Here is a 17155-nt window from a genome sequence, read left to right as displayed (position 1 = left end):
AATTTTTAGACACGTTTGACATGCTTTTTTCGGAGGAAGAGTGAATGGGATTCAAATTATTTAGGGATGTTCAACCTGGTGAAACGATAGAGTTTAGCGATATTTGCTCATTGCATCCGTTTTAAATATAAACAAACGCTATCCTATTTCTCATCCCACAATAATTTGTGAAAACTTTCAAGATATTTCAAATATTTTCGTTTGATAAAATGTCAAGTTTTAGCACCATGTGAATTATATCATGGAGTTTTACCTGTCCGAGTTAAGGGTGTTAAGGACTTATGACACTCCCCTTGTTGTGTTAGCTTATCTTTAGACACAGTGCCAGCGTCACATCTAATGTATGTTTTTGTTCGTTGATCGGCCCCGGGGGCTATAACGCAAGGCACGGACTACGTATGATTAACAATAGTTTTAGTTTGTGTGAGATAGTCACAGAAGTAACACCTGTATCGTTAGTTGGTGCGTACTTGATAAAATTTGTTGTTAAAGTGGTGAAAGGACTAGTTCAGCGCTGTGGGCAAAACGGGACTGATATGTAAGTGACATTTCATGAAACTTTGTTATTTTAGTTCTAAATTATGGTTTTGTTAATACGCTCTGTTTGCATGTTCACCTTATGTTTAATTATAGTCACATGCATTTATGGTGTCCTGTGTGCAGCGGTACTGCTGTTTTCTTTTAGATTGCATGTATTCTTGAAAGATAGATATTTGTTTCTGTAATGCAAGCTATAGTTATTTAAGTTTTCCTATATGTTTTATTTCAGTTTACGATTACAAATCAATATAACCTCCACGTCTCGAGTGTAATTCGTTGGTTATAACATTGAATCACCGTCAGCCGTCACATAAGGCTTTCTCTGTGGTTTTAGTCAATTTCGTGATCCGTAAAGTAGTCCCAATTTGAACTCGGTGTTTCGATTTTACTTTGAATTTCGGCGAAGTAACAAAGGGTAAATTATTTTTTCCATTGTGCAAGCGGTGTGTTTTGGATGACTCTTCAGAATCCCGGCATTCTGAGAAGGAACGGTAATTTTGGGGAACATTTACTACAGTAGAAGTTCAAAAAAAGAAGTTCAAAATTCGTAAATTATATTTTAGAGTAAAACAGGAGGAGCTTGGGGTTTCCTGATTAGGTGCAAACGTACAAAGACCAGGTTAAATATGTTGAAGATTACTATGAACATGAGAGAATTCGTTTAAGAATAGATGAGATTGAAAATAATCCTGGGTTGAGAGCTTTTGCCAAATTATGCTTAAATAGCTTGTGGGGGAAATTTTGCCAGAAAGATGACCATTTAAAAACAGAGTTCATTAGTGACCCGCTGCAATTCTATAGGCGCCTCAACAGAGCTGATGTGGAAATGCACGATCTTTGTGTTTTAAACGATGATTTAGTTGAAATAGTGTAAAAGCAAAAGCATGAATATGCAAAAGAAAACAAACTTACAAACCTATTCATAGGCATTTTTACCACGACATGGGCTAGATTAGAACTTTATAAAGTAATGGACATGTTAGGTGAAAATGTTTTATATATTGATACAAATAGTGTTATATATGTAAGTAAGCCTAATGGTCCTAAACCACCACTAGGAGATTATCTTGGTGACTGGACAAATGAAATAACTCCAAAGCACGGGGAAGGTAGCTACATCACAAGATTTGCATGTGAGGGGCCAAAAAATTATGCATTTGTAGTAAATAATGGAAAGAAATAATGCAAAATACGAGGGTTTACGTTAATTTTAAGAACAGTGAAATTTTGAATTTTGACTCAATGAGAGATACCATTTGCAAGGAGCTAGTTTACATATAATCAATGAATGTAAAATAACCAGAGAAAAATGGACCCGTCAGCTTGTCAACAAGACAGAGATAAAGTCGTACCAAGTTGTTGATGACAAATGTATTATCATTGGTAAAGGTGAAGACACAATACCATTTGGTTACCACTGGTCACCGGAGGTTGTTCCTGGGTCTAAAGAATTTTTTACTGTTTTGTCCAAGATGAACATACCCACAGACATCGTGAGGAATGAGAAAATGTTGAAACAAATGGAATTGAATATTCCGTCGAGCGAAAGAGATGATGTATATTTGTATATTTCACCCAAGCCAAGAAGTTCGAAGAAAGGAAATATTTCATCTAGCGGAGAAGAAATCGTTCATTACAGTTTGCCCAAGCAAAAAAATACATCATCACGTTTTGCTCAGACCCTGTTCAACAGACGCAATGAAAGGAAAAAAGAAACTCAAAACTGGATTAAATACTGAATATGTAATTGTTTTCTGTTTTAATAAAGAAATTATTCTTTTTCAACCCATTCTAGTTGGTTTGTTTTTTTTACACACACATACAAGTACACGCATGGTGATTTTTGACAACATTTATTCCAAAAAAACTTTCTACTTCGTTGTTCTACAACATTTGATTCTTGCAGCATTACTTTAAAATTATTTGTAACAAAATGAAACACTTTTTCATCATTTAACATTGTATTTTTGCTAAATAACTGAACAATCTTATTCATGCTATGTCCACGTACCCTATGACTAAGATAAAATATGCATGCAATATTGGCCACAAACATCCGACCAATTGCTTTGCAGTTTGCGATTGTTAAATTCATAGGAATATCCCCTGAAAAAATGTAGAAATCCGGTGGTTGTCCATAACTGTCAAAAAATTTTCCATTATGTTCTGATGGAAAGTAAAAGGCCACCCAATGCGTTCCAGGTTCAGTGCTTGGATGTGTGTTTGCGACAAAACAACAAGGATATTATTCAATTTTTTCATGTAATTTGTCACTTGGAAACACACTGCAAAATTTTTTACTTGTGAAAGAATCTTGTTCCAATGCATGAGCTATCTGTGTGGTATTCATCTAGCCTGTATAGTGATATATGACATTTCTCTCACCAGCAATCTGAATCAGGTTTTCGAATTCTGCATAACAGACAAGACTCACAGCTGCTCCCAGCGCATGAAAAAACTTGACGTCAACTGCAGAATTTCCTTTCTGAACACCATTAAAGTGGGTTTTGAACTGCCACACATGTCTGACGTCAGATCTAATGCAAAAAGCATGTTTCCGCCTTTGTATTCATCGCGTGAGATATTATTTGCAGTGTTGTAGTTCATCTTTCCAGTGCCTGAGAACATTGTGTAAAATGCTTCAATATATCTAGGATTTGCATCGGCAAAGGAAAGTTGCATGCGTTTCAACTGTATTTCTTCGCCATTCACAGACGCTCCAATAAAGGACATGTCAAAATGTTGAAAGTTGAATGGATTTTGTTTGTACGCACCTTTGAATGCCGCACTTGTGACTAAGCCACAAACAAATGATTTCGGGACAAGTCCGTTAAAAACGTTATCTTTTTTTAAGGGAGGGATTTCCAGCTGGAATAACGAAACTTTTACATTCAACACGACGGATAGGATAAATAGCAGGACCTTTTTTTAATGCAATTTCATGGGCCATGGAAACGGTTGGACTAATTTTCACTTTACGTATTTTGAGATAAGCATCCATCAATTTTACTCTGTAATCCGCACCATCTTCAGAAGCCATCAAACAAAACTTGTTAATATTACGATTCAGAATAACTTTTAGGTCTACAAAGCTTAACAGGAAGCGTTCTGAAAAGAACACATCACTAAATATAGGTTCAGCCATTTCAATTGTTTTACTCTCGCTGCTGAATTCATATCTCTTTTTAAGATTGTAGTTGGTGTTAGCGGCAATCGCTATTGCTGGATTAGACACATCAAATTTTCCTGCTGTATCTTTATAAAACAAAGCCGCGGGTGAGTTGGGATTGCTTAGCATAATTAAGGAGGGTCTCCAAATACGAATGGTATGCCTATGTCCCCATAGCTTGTGTCACTTGCTTTTCTTTCAAAAAGACGTTAATTTGTTTGAAAAGGCTGTGCAGAAAATTGTTTACAACTCCGACTCTTTCGTCTGCATCAAGATCTTGACCATTAGCCTTTGCCACTTTTGCTCTCACTACAAGAATCGTTTTTGACAAATGAACGTAATCTTCAGTGCATGGACACAGAAATGTGATTGGACCACCATCTTCTATGCTGAATACTGGTTGATGATCGATCCAATGTCCTTTGACGTGGACGTGGATGCTTTTCTCTTTTTAGTCGCTTTGCGTTTCTTGGGACGACTTTTCCTGTTGATTGATGCTTTTCTCTTTGTTTTCCATTTTCCACTTCCTGTTTGAGCATAAGTTTAAAGTCGATTGGCGATTGCTAACAGCTTCCTTCCCACGGGTTTTTAATGCTTCTCTCAGGTCCCTTCCAGAAGCCACATCTTCTAACACATTCGCTCCTGCATTTAAGGCTAAATTGCCAAAGCTTTTGCACCATTTTTTACTATAGGTAAAACAACCCTTGCAACAGAGCGAAAAAGTCCCCCAAGACCAAAACACGTCTGTTGCCCATGTCCATGTTGTTATAAACCACCCTCAAAGACAGGCATTTTGTACCCCTGCTGTTGGTCCAGATAATAACGTACGTATTTATCTGCTTGAGCCATAGTTTAAAAATAACGAATTTTGCTGTCTGAAGTGAAGTGTTGCCAATACCTTACCACGTTGAAATGAAACCGGACGGCCTGCGTCGTCCCTTAAAAGACGTTCTATATCGTCATCCCTTAAAAGAAGTTCTATATTATAGTGCCACCCACTTCTCCTTCAACAGGAATGCTTTTGATCAGCTTTGCAATTGTATCTCCGACAACCTGCAGTTCAATGTATATTATAATCGAACCATGCAAGCCTGACATGTACAGGCTTTCTGTCGTTTTAACAATTTTTATAGTTTTTCAAGAGTATTAATTTGTGAAGCAGGCACCCATGAATTTAATTTGTTAGGGTAACCTGCCCACTTTACAAAATATTGAACATTTTTCCCTTTCCCCCATTTTTTAAGAATTTTCTCTACCTCATATACATCATAATGTTTAATGATCTTTTGAAGTTCTTTTTTGTAAAATGTTCCTTTGAGTTCTTCACCGTCATAATCTTTAAGTTTATACACCGGCGGGTCACGAGGTAAAGCTTTACTTACAGCAGGCCTCTGAAATCAGATCGGCAATTGCCGACCCATCGTCATGTCAGAACGGCAAAAAATTGCTGACCTGCATTGTAATTTGCCGATTTAAACGATTTTAAAAAGTGAATATTATTACGGTACTATTATGACATGAAGAGATATTCTTTTATAATATATATTTCAGAAAAAGTGCCTACAAAAAACCTTTTTAATACCCTGTAACAATATAAATTGGAACCAACGTTTTAATACAACGTTGGATATGTATGAGATGTAACAGATGTTTCCATTGAACTGAGACGGCGACGGTAAATCTGGAATTTTTCACACAGCCAATCAACTTTAAGAAAAATGCAGTAAACAATCCAATTAGAAAAACACACTTATGCTAATTTTTTATCAAAGCATAACAATTGACAAATGTTTACGCCGTTCTGTGCAAAAACAAACAAGTTTCATTGCTTAATTTCAATGCTTTATCATAAGTATGACAATAACTAAGGCTAAGCAAAGATGGCAAAGAAAACTACAGTTGATTCTTGGGGAATCCCGTGCGCTGGATACAAGTGTGATTCTACAGGAAATGTAACTTTACTTTGGTGTAAAATATGCAGAGAGTTTTATACATCTCAAAATAAAAATGCCTTGAAGAAAACTCCAAGTTTGCAAGGGGCGGCCGAGGATGGAGCAGACAAGTTTCTCAGTGGTACAAAGACCATTAAAAAGTATAACTTAAAAGAGCATGTAGCCAAAAGTTTGATGCATAAAACTGCGGTATTGCGACTTGCTGAGACACGAAAGAGATCCGAAAACCAATTTTCATCAAGTCCTACATCGTCATCAATTTCCTCATCGTTTTCTGGTCCTTCTGGCGTACCCAGACAGGCAACTTTATTCACACATGTCCAGAAGTTAAATGCCGAACATCGGAATCAACTTACCAAGAAATTTCAGCTAGCACATTTCCTGGCAGCCCAGGGGAGACCGTTTAAATTATACGAAGATTTCGCCAAGTTCGAAAAGGATACATCGGCTGCAGAAATTGTCTGATACTTGAGTAAGAGTAATTTGATAAAGAATATTACAGAACTGATAAACTTGAATGCTGTTAAATACTTTAGCGTGACGAGTGATGGAAGCAGTAGTGCTAAAACTATGGACGAAAAAGAACTATTTGTCATGAAAACTGCTGCCGAAGAATATCCCAAAATTTACCGTCATGAGTCTTGAAGAACCTGAGGATGCACATGCGGAAGGACATTTGCAAAGCTGAACTTGATTCCTCCTCGGAAAAACAAAGAATTGGGTGTGTGTACCGAAGGTGCAAGTGTAAACGTCGCATTACATTGTATAGTTAAAGAAGAAATGTAGGATCACTACCTTTTGGTGCTATGTCCTAGTCACAAAGTTGAACTTGCCTTAAACAATGCGTTCAAAGAATCAAGGTTAAATGATAGGTGTGAAGAAGATCTTAAAAACACGTACTACCTGTTCAAAAAGGCAAACCTTCTGTGGCAATTATTTAAACGCCAATCGAGATTTATGGCTCACTTATACATCCGTTAGAGGCGTCCTGCCGGTACTAGATGGACAGAGCACCAAGTTGATGCTTTAACATCATATAACCACAATTTGTTCGTTTTTATAGACTTTGCAAACCAGCAAATTTCAGAGCCTTACAATAAGACTATGAAAGATGTAAGTCCTAAGTTGCAAGACATGCTAAAGAATGTCACTCAAATGAATCGAGTTATCTACAATTGCATTAAGCAAGATGTGTTGACAACTACCACAAAAATTCTGCAGAGATATGACCTTCGTCTGCAAGAATTGATTACAGTTTGTTCCACCACAGTTAAAACGGTGAAGAAACTGAGGAAGCTCGTCGATAAAGAAAAGGGAGAAGCATTCAAAAGAAGAGAACTTTTCCCCACTTGTTCTTCATTTCTTGTCAAAATAACTGTTGAGGAAGAAGAAATTGTTCCTCCAAGGCAGACCCGTTCTGATGCATCATCAACCTCGTCCACAAGAAGCAACTTCTTGTACCACGGCTATCTTCTAAAGGGAAGTCCAGAGCATGCCCTCAAAGAGTGTTCAGAGGAGTTTGTTCCTATTTTGTCAAAGCTGGAAACCTCACTCGCAACACGGTTGGGGTTGTTAACAGAAGAAACAATTTTCAAAGCTATGGCACAGTTTCTTGACACGAAAGCTATCGAATATCAGATGTTAAAGAAATTAAAGAGAAAGTGTCTTTGATCAAAACCCACTTTGAAACCTTGCTTTTGGGAAATGGATGTGTCATTGATAAGTGTGAAAGCGAAATCAAAATTGTATACGAGCATGTTGTCAATTTTGTGCCTCAGAAATGCCCGTCCAAATGCTGGCCAGCTTTGTTCCTAGTCAAAGAAGAATTAAGCATTCAGAACATTTTGCACATTGCAGAACTTTGCATCGCTGTTCCAATAAGCAATGCAGAATCAGAAAGGGTTTTTTCGTTCTTGCGGCGAATTTTTTCGAAGGAGCATCAATCTCAAGATAGTTCACCGCTTGAAAATATTCTCTGACTTCGCTGTGGCAGCAACTACTCGGAAGAACGTTACAAACATGCAATCGACCTTTTCCCGAGCGAATACCCTTGCGGTGAGGTAAGAAAGAGAAGTCATAGATTGGATGGCCATGTGTACCCGAAGAAACGAGCTTGTAAAGCTCATCATCATCATCATCATCATCATAGGGATGGGAGCGATAAAAGTTAGGTGGAAAGATCACTGAAATTATAGCCGACCTTGTGCCATCATCGGAATCAGAGGGTAGCGAAGATGAGGAAGCCGCAATTCATGACATTAATATTCAGGATATATCTGACGACGAATGGTCGAATGACTCTGAAGATGAAGAGTAGCCTTCGCTCGTATATTGCCATTCATCGTTCAAGACCAAACATTACAATATTAATAATTATCCATTGGCATCACATACATACTGTTGTCTAGATTATAACTGTTAACTATAATATAAGTATAACAAGATTATAATTAATGAATAATGTAATGACTGTTATTGACCACAAAACAATGTTTGAGTTCAGATATACGTTTGGAAACAGTGTTATTTTTATTGTCAGTTTATTTAAACTTTATTTCATGTACAGTACTTCACATATACTTGATTAATTACAATTACTGTTTTGCAAAAGAAAATGGCATTATTGATTATTATACCTGCATATTTATTGAAAATTTGAAATTGCTGACCTGTTATAGGTTGGCAAAATTTTGCCGACCTGATTTTTTGCTAATTTAGAGGCCTGTTATAGTGAATATTTCTTTTGAAAAATTAGGTATGTCGTGCCTCCGTGACAGGTGGAGTCCGCAGCTTTACGTGACTTATTTATTCGCATAAAGGTGAAAACTAAAAACAATTACAAATACACGATTGACAACGAACTATAACTACAGATGCTAGCAATATAATACAATAATATACAGACAATAAAGGACAACTTACATCATGCTCTAACTGTCAACGATTCCCCCAAATTACTCCAAGTGTGTTCAATCAGTTCAAAATAAAGTCCGTATTTCTCAAGGTTCAGGCTACTTAGTCAAGCGCGGCTCATTTTATACAAAATATTAACATATTTAAATTAATAGTCCATTAACTAGCCCATGACACAACAAGGTAGATACCCCTTTTCAAACTTTCCTTTAATCTTACTTATCCTAACCTGATCACCGATCTTAAAGTTATATTTCACAGGAAGTTGATTATGAAAATCAGTACCATATAGTGTATAAAATACATCACATTCATTTTCTGCATTTACAAGGGCAGGTTTTGTCTTTATACTCTGATGCAAACTATTATTGTAGGAATGAACTAAGTCAGATAAAATATCAATATATCGCATCGTTCTGTTTTTCGTAAAATAACGCCATATCTTTGCCTTAAACGTACAGATAACTCTTTCAACAACAAAAGCTTTCGTTTCGTTGAATGTATTAAAAAGTTGTATATTTTCACTTTTTAACAATGCTTGAAACGGTTTATTAAAAAACTCTGTCCCTTGATCCATCATTATCCTTTGTGGTTTTCTACCAGACAATAGAATGACTTTAAACGCTTCGACTAAACTTAGATCCCGTTTTTGACTTGATTGGATTTAACCATGCATACTTTGAAAACACATCTATGCAAACAAGTAAGTATCGATAACCGTCATTGTACTGCTTCAGACTTTGCATATCCGCTAAATCCATCTGCCAATTTTCTTCCAAAAATTGAACAAAAGTACAAGCTCTCTTAAAATTCCGACGAGCTGGTTTATGTAACATATATGTGTCTTAACTCATCAGCCATTCTAAATTTTCCCTCTTGCTTTACATCACAACATAAATTCTCCGCTCCACCACCAAAACTCCCAGGATGTCGCGGATCGTTAATAAACACTTTTTAAGTACTTATCAACAGCTTCAATTCTTGCTTGGGCCATACTTTGAATTGCAATGAAACGGTCATACATGTAACCCCCATTTAAAAACTGAGCGATTTATTCGTCTCTTGTCGGTGCTTCCAATGATTGAATACATTGTTCTTTTTCTATTTCGTTTTTTGCCAAAGGCATGCTTACTTTTGAGTCTAACTGATTCCAACCATAGATCTTAATTGTTTTACTGTTGTATCCCATTTGTAGATGACCTTCTAAATTTAAATTATTACAGCCAAAACTTATACCAAGTCTAAACATTTTTTGTCTATTATGATTCTTGTCTCATTTAATTTTATCACCTTTACTATTAGTATTCCCCATTATTAAGACAATCTTGCAGCGAGTACGTACACCAAATGAATAAAAAAATCACAACACGGTTCAATTTAAAAAAGATTTATTAACACTGGTAAAAAAAGGAATGTTAATAGCTGATCATTACAACTTTGAGGTACATTGTGGAAAGGCCTTGAGATGAAATACAATACAGTTGTTCAAAATAACTTCTGCAATCGGACAAAGGTTTTGTAAACTTAATAATCTTGAAACATTCAACAATTCCATTCCAAATATATTCACGATTGACCATAACAATCACTTGATCTGCAAAGTGTAACCACAGGTCTTCTTTGTTAAACATTTCAGCATCATTTTCGCGATATGTTGACCACTCGTCAGATTGACTGGCACACGCCACAAGTGTTTGAAGTTCGATTATTTTCTTACGAATTAACTCCAGAAAGATTAGATCTATCAACTTACTTTGAGTTAACTCGTCTTCAAAATACAACTCATCATTATACATTTTTCTAAACAGGTGTGCCATTTTTTACACGCTTCTGAACCCAAGCAGTCAAATAAATAAAGCAAATAAGTAGAAACATTGGACTCTTTTATACAGTATAGATAGCAACAGATTGAAAAAACCGTTACAATTTTCTCTCACGCAAAAAGAACTAATTACTCGGTCGTTGCTTCACAAGGGGAAATTGTATTATGTACAAATAATAGTACAGGACGCACTAGTATAATTAATTTACTCATAACTGATTTAAACAAGGGGAAATAGCAAACACCTGCACAGGGGAAATGTTGCATTAATCCCTACTTGGTAATAAAAAAACCTCATTAACATGTCATTATCTAATCCCTTTCACTGTAAGCTATCGTTTTGAATATCAGTCTTGTTCAAATTTTCAAAGAGTACACACCGAACGTATGTCATCCACAGCATTAAAACAATCTTATCAAAATTGTTAAAACATGGCCGTCTCTAAATATATTCTTCAAAAATATAACTTCACCTAAACCGAAAGGCGCAATCAAGGTAAAATTGCACGGATTTTGACTTCGAATTGTTATCAAAGGTAAAATATATCTACCATGATAACATAAACCCGTTCTCAATCCGATATTTCGATTTGTGAGGTATGCAATTAATATTCATACTTTCTCAACCTGTCATTTCCCATTAGTGACATATTTCCAATTAACATGCGCACGCATATCACTCACACAACCGGACTGGAAACTAATTGACACAGTTCAGAGCTCCTGCTACTTCTGGGAACATACCCACAGGTTAACTACTGACCTGGAACTACACCAAGTCTATAAGATACACGAATACGAGAAGCGCCCCTATGCAAGTAGAGTCCTCGAAATAGAGCAAGTACTTTGAACGTAATTTTTGGGGATATATAAAGAACGTCATAAACCGAAATAAGTCAATCCTTCCAACTTTTGGAATGAATGATTGTTACCAGTGTTTTAAAAACATCTTAGCTAAAGTGAAACCAAACAAGCTATTTCATATACCAAGCTGGATTCCATTGTTACCTAATCCGATTACCGAATTCGACCTTGAACCACCGACATATCAACAAGTGACCAACATTATTTGTAGGATGAAAACATCTGGCTCACTTCTTGATCAACTGTCCATTATTTGCTTTAAACATTGTTCATATTTAAGAACTTACCTAACAAACATAATCGAAGCAGTGTGGCTTTCAGGATCTGTTCCCGACAAATGGAAGAAAGCTTGCACAATATTAATCCACAAAATGCTTTTGGCAAAGTGCATCATAATTTGATTCAATCTGTACTTTGTTATCATCACATACCAGATCATGTCCAACTCCTTATTAAAAGCCTCTACACAAACTTCACAACATCAATTATCAAATCCGAATTTAGTACCCCTTTCATACACGTTGGCCGTGGTGTTTTGCAAGAAGATTGTCTTAGTCTGTTGCTGTTTAACCTTTGCGTCAACACTTTTTTCAACATATTAGAACTGAGAAATATCAACAGTTTGGTTTTTCACATAAACTACTCAACCCTGTCCACTGGTTCCAATTTGCTGATGATGCCACGGTAATCACAAGTCAACAATCAGAGAATCAGCATCTACTTGACCGATTTGCAATATGGTGTCATTGGTCTGACATGATTATTAGAGTAGATAAATGCAGTTCATTTGGCATGAAAAAGGCTCTCACTAAATCTGTCCAGTATCTTCCCAAACTAATCATGAACAGTTGTCTTATTCCAGTGACGGAACTTGGCAAGTCGTTCTGCTATTTGGGGAGATATTTCGATTTTCAAATGACAAATAATGAACATAAATCTGAACTAATCAGCCTCTTAACTAGTATAATGAAAGAAATTGACCTCAAACCATTACACCCCGAAAAACAAAGTCCTTATTTACACCAGATATGTTCTGTCAAAACTCTCCTGGCATCTAACTGTAGCAACTCTTTCGCAAACCTGGATTTCAGAAAACCTAGAGTCAATTGTCAACCAATATATCCGTAAATGGCTTGAAATACCTATTTTCTGGAACATTGAGTAATGTGCATTTAACAACCAACAAATTTGGTCTTAACATCATTCCACCATCAACAAAATTTATACAGTGTCAAACAACGATTCAAGCAGCATTAAAAGCATCATCTAATGAATCAATAAAGCACCTCTGGAAAATGCTGAATAACCACACTAACATACAATATGACCAGTACAGCTCAACAAAGGAAGTAATCAAGTCATTTCATGAAAATCATTAACACAAACTACGAACTTAATTAATATGTCAAGGATCATTCTTCTCCAGTATCTCGAAATTCTCTTTATCACAAATAAACACGATTTGGGCCAACCTGTGAATCCAAACTACCGAGAAACATTTTTAACTTCACAATTCGTTATATAAACAATTCACAACCGACCGAAATGGGGAATCTCTTCATCTTCTGAATGTTCGTTTTGCCTTAATCGTGAAACGTTGTTACATGTTATTGTTGGCTGCAACTCTTATTTAGACCGATTTACCTGGAGACATCACTCAATTCTCAATTTTATAGCCAATAACCTCCAATCAGAACAAATCCAAGATATTTTCGCCGATCTGCCTTCATTTCTGAATCCTTCCATTATAACTGGTGATAGCTACCGTCCTGACTTACTAATCTTGATTAAGGATAACTGTCTGTATGTATTGGAACTTTCGGTTGGTTTTGAAACTAACCTCAGAAATAATATAAAGCGCAATAAAATACTCCAAATATGAAGAATTAATTGTGGAACAAAAGAAAAAATTTCAGTCAGTAAAGTTCATTAATCTCTCCATCAGTGCTCTTGGTGTCTTCGACAAACAATCTGCTGCTTTCATAAAAATGCTAGAATTAATATACCCAAATCAAAGTCATGTAAAATATATTATTCGAAAAATCATCAATATTGCGATTAGATCAACATACTATATTTTCTGCTGTAGAAATAAAGAATGGTCCAAACCAGATTTGATGAAATTCTAATCTTAGATTTACCATGCTAAAAATATATATAGATAGACAGACAGACAGACAGACAGACAGACAGACAGACAGACAGACAGACAGACAGACAGACAGATAGATAGATAGATAGATAGATAGATAATCTTTATTGCCTCCAATACTGAAGAGTGTACGTATGAAAATTACATATCAATTTTTTTTAAAAATTATCTACAATAGTTCATTTAATAAATAGAATTAAACTATAATGATATAAATGTAGAAATGATTTAAAATATTCAAATATGTAAAATACAGTATATTTGAATATTTTAAAACATTTCTACAATATATTTGAATATTTTAAATCATTTCTACATTTATATCATTATAGTTTATCATCTATAGATATATAGATATATATATATATATAGATATATATATATATAGATATATAGATATATAGATATATATATAGATATATATAGATATATATATATAGATATATATATATATATATACATACATACGTACGTACATACGTACCTACATACACACACACATACATACATACATACATACACACACAACACACATACATACACACACACATACATACATACATACATACATACATACACACACATACACACATATATATATATATATATATGTATACACCCATTTGCAAAAACGTTGGCCGCAGATAGATAGATACTCGAAGTCTAATTAGAATTGCATATGATTACATTTGCATGGGATTTCAATCATTACACAACATATGCAATTCTAATTAGACTTCGAGTATTTATCTATCTATCTATCTGCGGCCAACGTTTTTGCAAATGGGTTTACACACACACACACACACACACACACACACACACCCACACACACACACACACACACACACACACACACACACACACAGATTCATTTCATGAATAAACTCTCTTTTATGTTTGTGTGTTGGTTTCCTTCCTCCTTTTAAACTAGCCATTGTCCAGTCCCAAGCCTGGAATGAGAAATTGGTGAGGGGAAGGAATATTATTGTATGTCGCTAAAGTGGAATTCATCATGGTAAGCAATAGTGATATGTTGTCCTGCTTGTAGCTCCTCATACTATCTCGGTATATATATATATATATATATATCAACTTTATTATCTTTCTCAAGTGAACTAAATATTACAGGCTTCTACTTTTATATATACCTACCTAGATTAAAATTAGCATGCATAGTTATCCATTTCAATATTCAACCCAGAGGGGTACATTGTCTTAAGTCTGTCGATCCAATACTTTTCCCTAATTGTAGGTTCTGCCAGATTAGTTTTATCAATGATAACTATCTCACAATCATTAACTAAACCATTGTGCTCTTTTGTTAGAAAATGTGAATGAAATCACAGAAAAATTCTTTATTTTATGTAAACGGCGATTAGCGACCCTCAACAAGCGGAACGAATTAATTAGCAAATGTAGACACGAGAATAAATTTCTTTTGAAAAGTGTTAGATAAAACAATGAAACTTTTAAAATAAGATTTTTAATCGGTTTTAGTAAATTTTTATGTAAATAAGATATAGTATTAGGATTCTGATGTTGTAAATATTCTTCGTTAATAACTCTGGTATAGCACTGAGGAGTGCAGGCTAGTCCTGTATGAAACAGAACTGTATGCTATAAACCACAGAAAACCGTGTCTTTTACTTGTTTTATATATATATATATATATATATTTATATATATATATATTATTATATATTATTATATATATATTATATATCTATATCTATATCTACAGTCAATTCAAAAAAGGTTGACTTTTGCAGTTATGTATTTATGTATCTTGGACATTGAGCGCGCAAAGAACTTCGGGAATTTTCATGCGAATTAATGAACCACATTATTTTGTTGCAATGCCGGCCCCATACAGTCAAGATCTACGCTGGAGAGCAATCTTCTTAGCCGAAATATTAGATATTGAGTTAGAGCAAGTCAGTTTTTATCTGCAAATATCACAGTCAACAATAAAACGTTATATAAGAAGGTTCAGAGAATTGGGAAATGTCAACACAGCTATCATCGGCCGGCCATACAATTGCATATGTGTGTACAATTGCATACAATTGTGTGTGTTGTAGCTACAGTAGCTATAGTAACTTCCACAGCGAAGTTTTCAAGCAAATACTGATTGGTATACTTTGACCTCTGTTCGTGTTTTTTTTTTGTTCGATAGCTCGAATTTTACAATTAATCATATGTTGAACGAAAGCAATAACATTAAATAACTTCCCATGTAAAAAATTAGATTCCATTGTGTTTACGCACTCATGGGCTCCGTATAATACTCAGGCATTCAAATTATAATTACAAGGTGAATTTCTCCTTTTTTTGAATACACCCTGTATAGTAACTCTCCTAACGATAGCCTTACGTCGAAACTTCAAAAAATTTTCTTGTAAATCCTAGGCAGTTGCTGAACCTATTTCATGAAATGATATAGCCTATATTAAACATTAGAAAGTTGAGAAGAAATACAGTACTAAACTTTTCCCATAAATTAATATTTAAACAAAAAAGTCATCTTGAAGGAATAAAAGTAAAAGAAAATTAATACAGAGTGTATAAATCATTAAAACTTTAAACTTGAGTCCTTTGAAATTGAATACAACAGGTTAATCCCATAGGAATCATTGTTTTTTCTTGCCTTATTAAACGCTTTGCTAAAATACCTGACTAATTCATCACATTCTGACCGCAAACATGGAGAAGCAAGCTACAGTCAATGTTATCCTGAAAATCGTGTGTAAAAGCAACAGAACAAAATATAGCACTTACAGTCGCCAAAATGTTCTGATATTCGATAGTTTGAATGAGATGAAAGAGTATTTGCTAAGAAACTTCGCTGTGGAACTGTCCCCTGCTGATGATGAACAGTCATTCAAGCTCGGCTATATTGCTGGTAGAAACAGACGGGTAGTTATGGTGAACGATGGCAACCTGGTTGAAGCATACTTCATGGCTAAAGACGGTTGGATAACGTTGTAGGCAGAGGGTGCAGACTTTCCAGCTAAATCGAATTGCAAGGGAACCAAGAGAGCCCGCTTAGATGAAAGTGATGATGATGATGATAATGGTATACGTGTTTCATTTGAAAAAGTGTTGTTTATAACCTTTCCTAAATATTTTTAGGTATTAATCTTTAAATGTGTAGCACAAACTTCATCTTAAGCAGCCGATATGGGGAGCATAATGTCGCTATTACAAAAGAAGCATGGAGGCGACTATGCCGAATTCAAACTCAGAGTTTGGGCTAAAATGTTGGTAAGTGTAGTGCATGTTAAATGCATTATTAAAACAATGAATTTCAATTAAGGTTCAATAAGGTTGACATCAAAAATCAAATGTACTATAGAAACGCAAAAGAATGAATGCAAAATTCACAGTTTGAAATACGTGTTACACGTTGGCACAATTTGTACAATATCTCGGTAATCAATTGATCTGTTAAGCATATTGAAATTTATGATTTTGCCATATCATTCTTTTACCGTTCATATTGTACATTTGCTACTGTCAATGTCAACCTTAATAATTGAAATAGCTGCAATTATTTGAAGATTTTATAAACTACACTACTGAAATGGAAAGCAATCATGCCATCATTATTCTTTACAAAGTTTCACTTATATTGTTTGAAGAGCAACGGCACATACAGCAGCTATGACATGCCTCCAAAAATCCCGTTTTTCACTGGATTAAAGGCAGGCCAGGTACGAAACAATCCAACAGCGTCAACC

This window comes from Dendronephthya gigantea, unplaced genomic scaffold, assembly GCF_004324835.1.
Source record: "Dendronephthya gigantea isolate DGI-Jeju-01 unplaced genomic scaffold, DenGig_1.0 000040F, whole genome shotgun sequence".
NCBI classification, from domain to species: Eukaryota; Metazoa; Cnidaria; class Anthozoa; order Malacalcyonacea; family Nephtheidae; genus Dendronephthya; species Dendronephthya gigantea.
The sequence above is the reverse complement of the archived record's forward strand: the minus strand, read 5'-3'. Positions refer to the sequence as shown.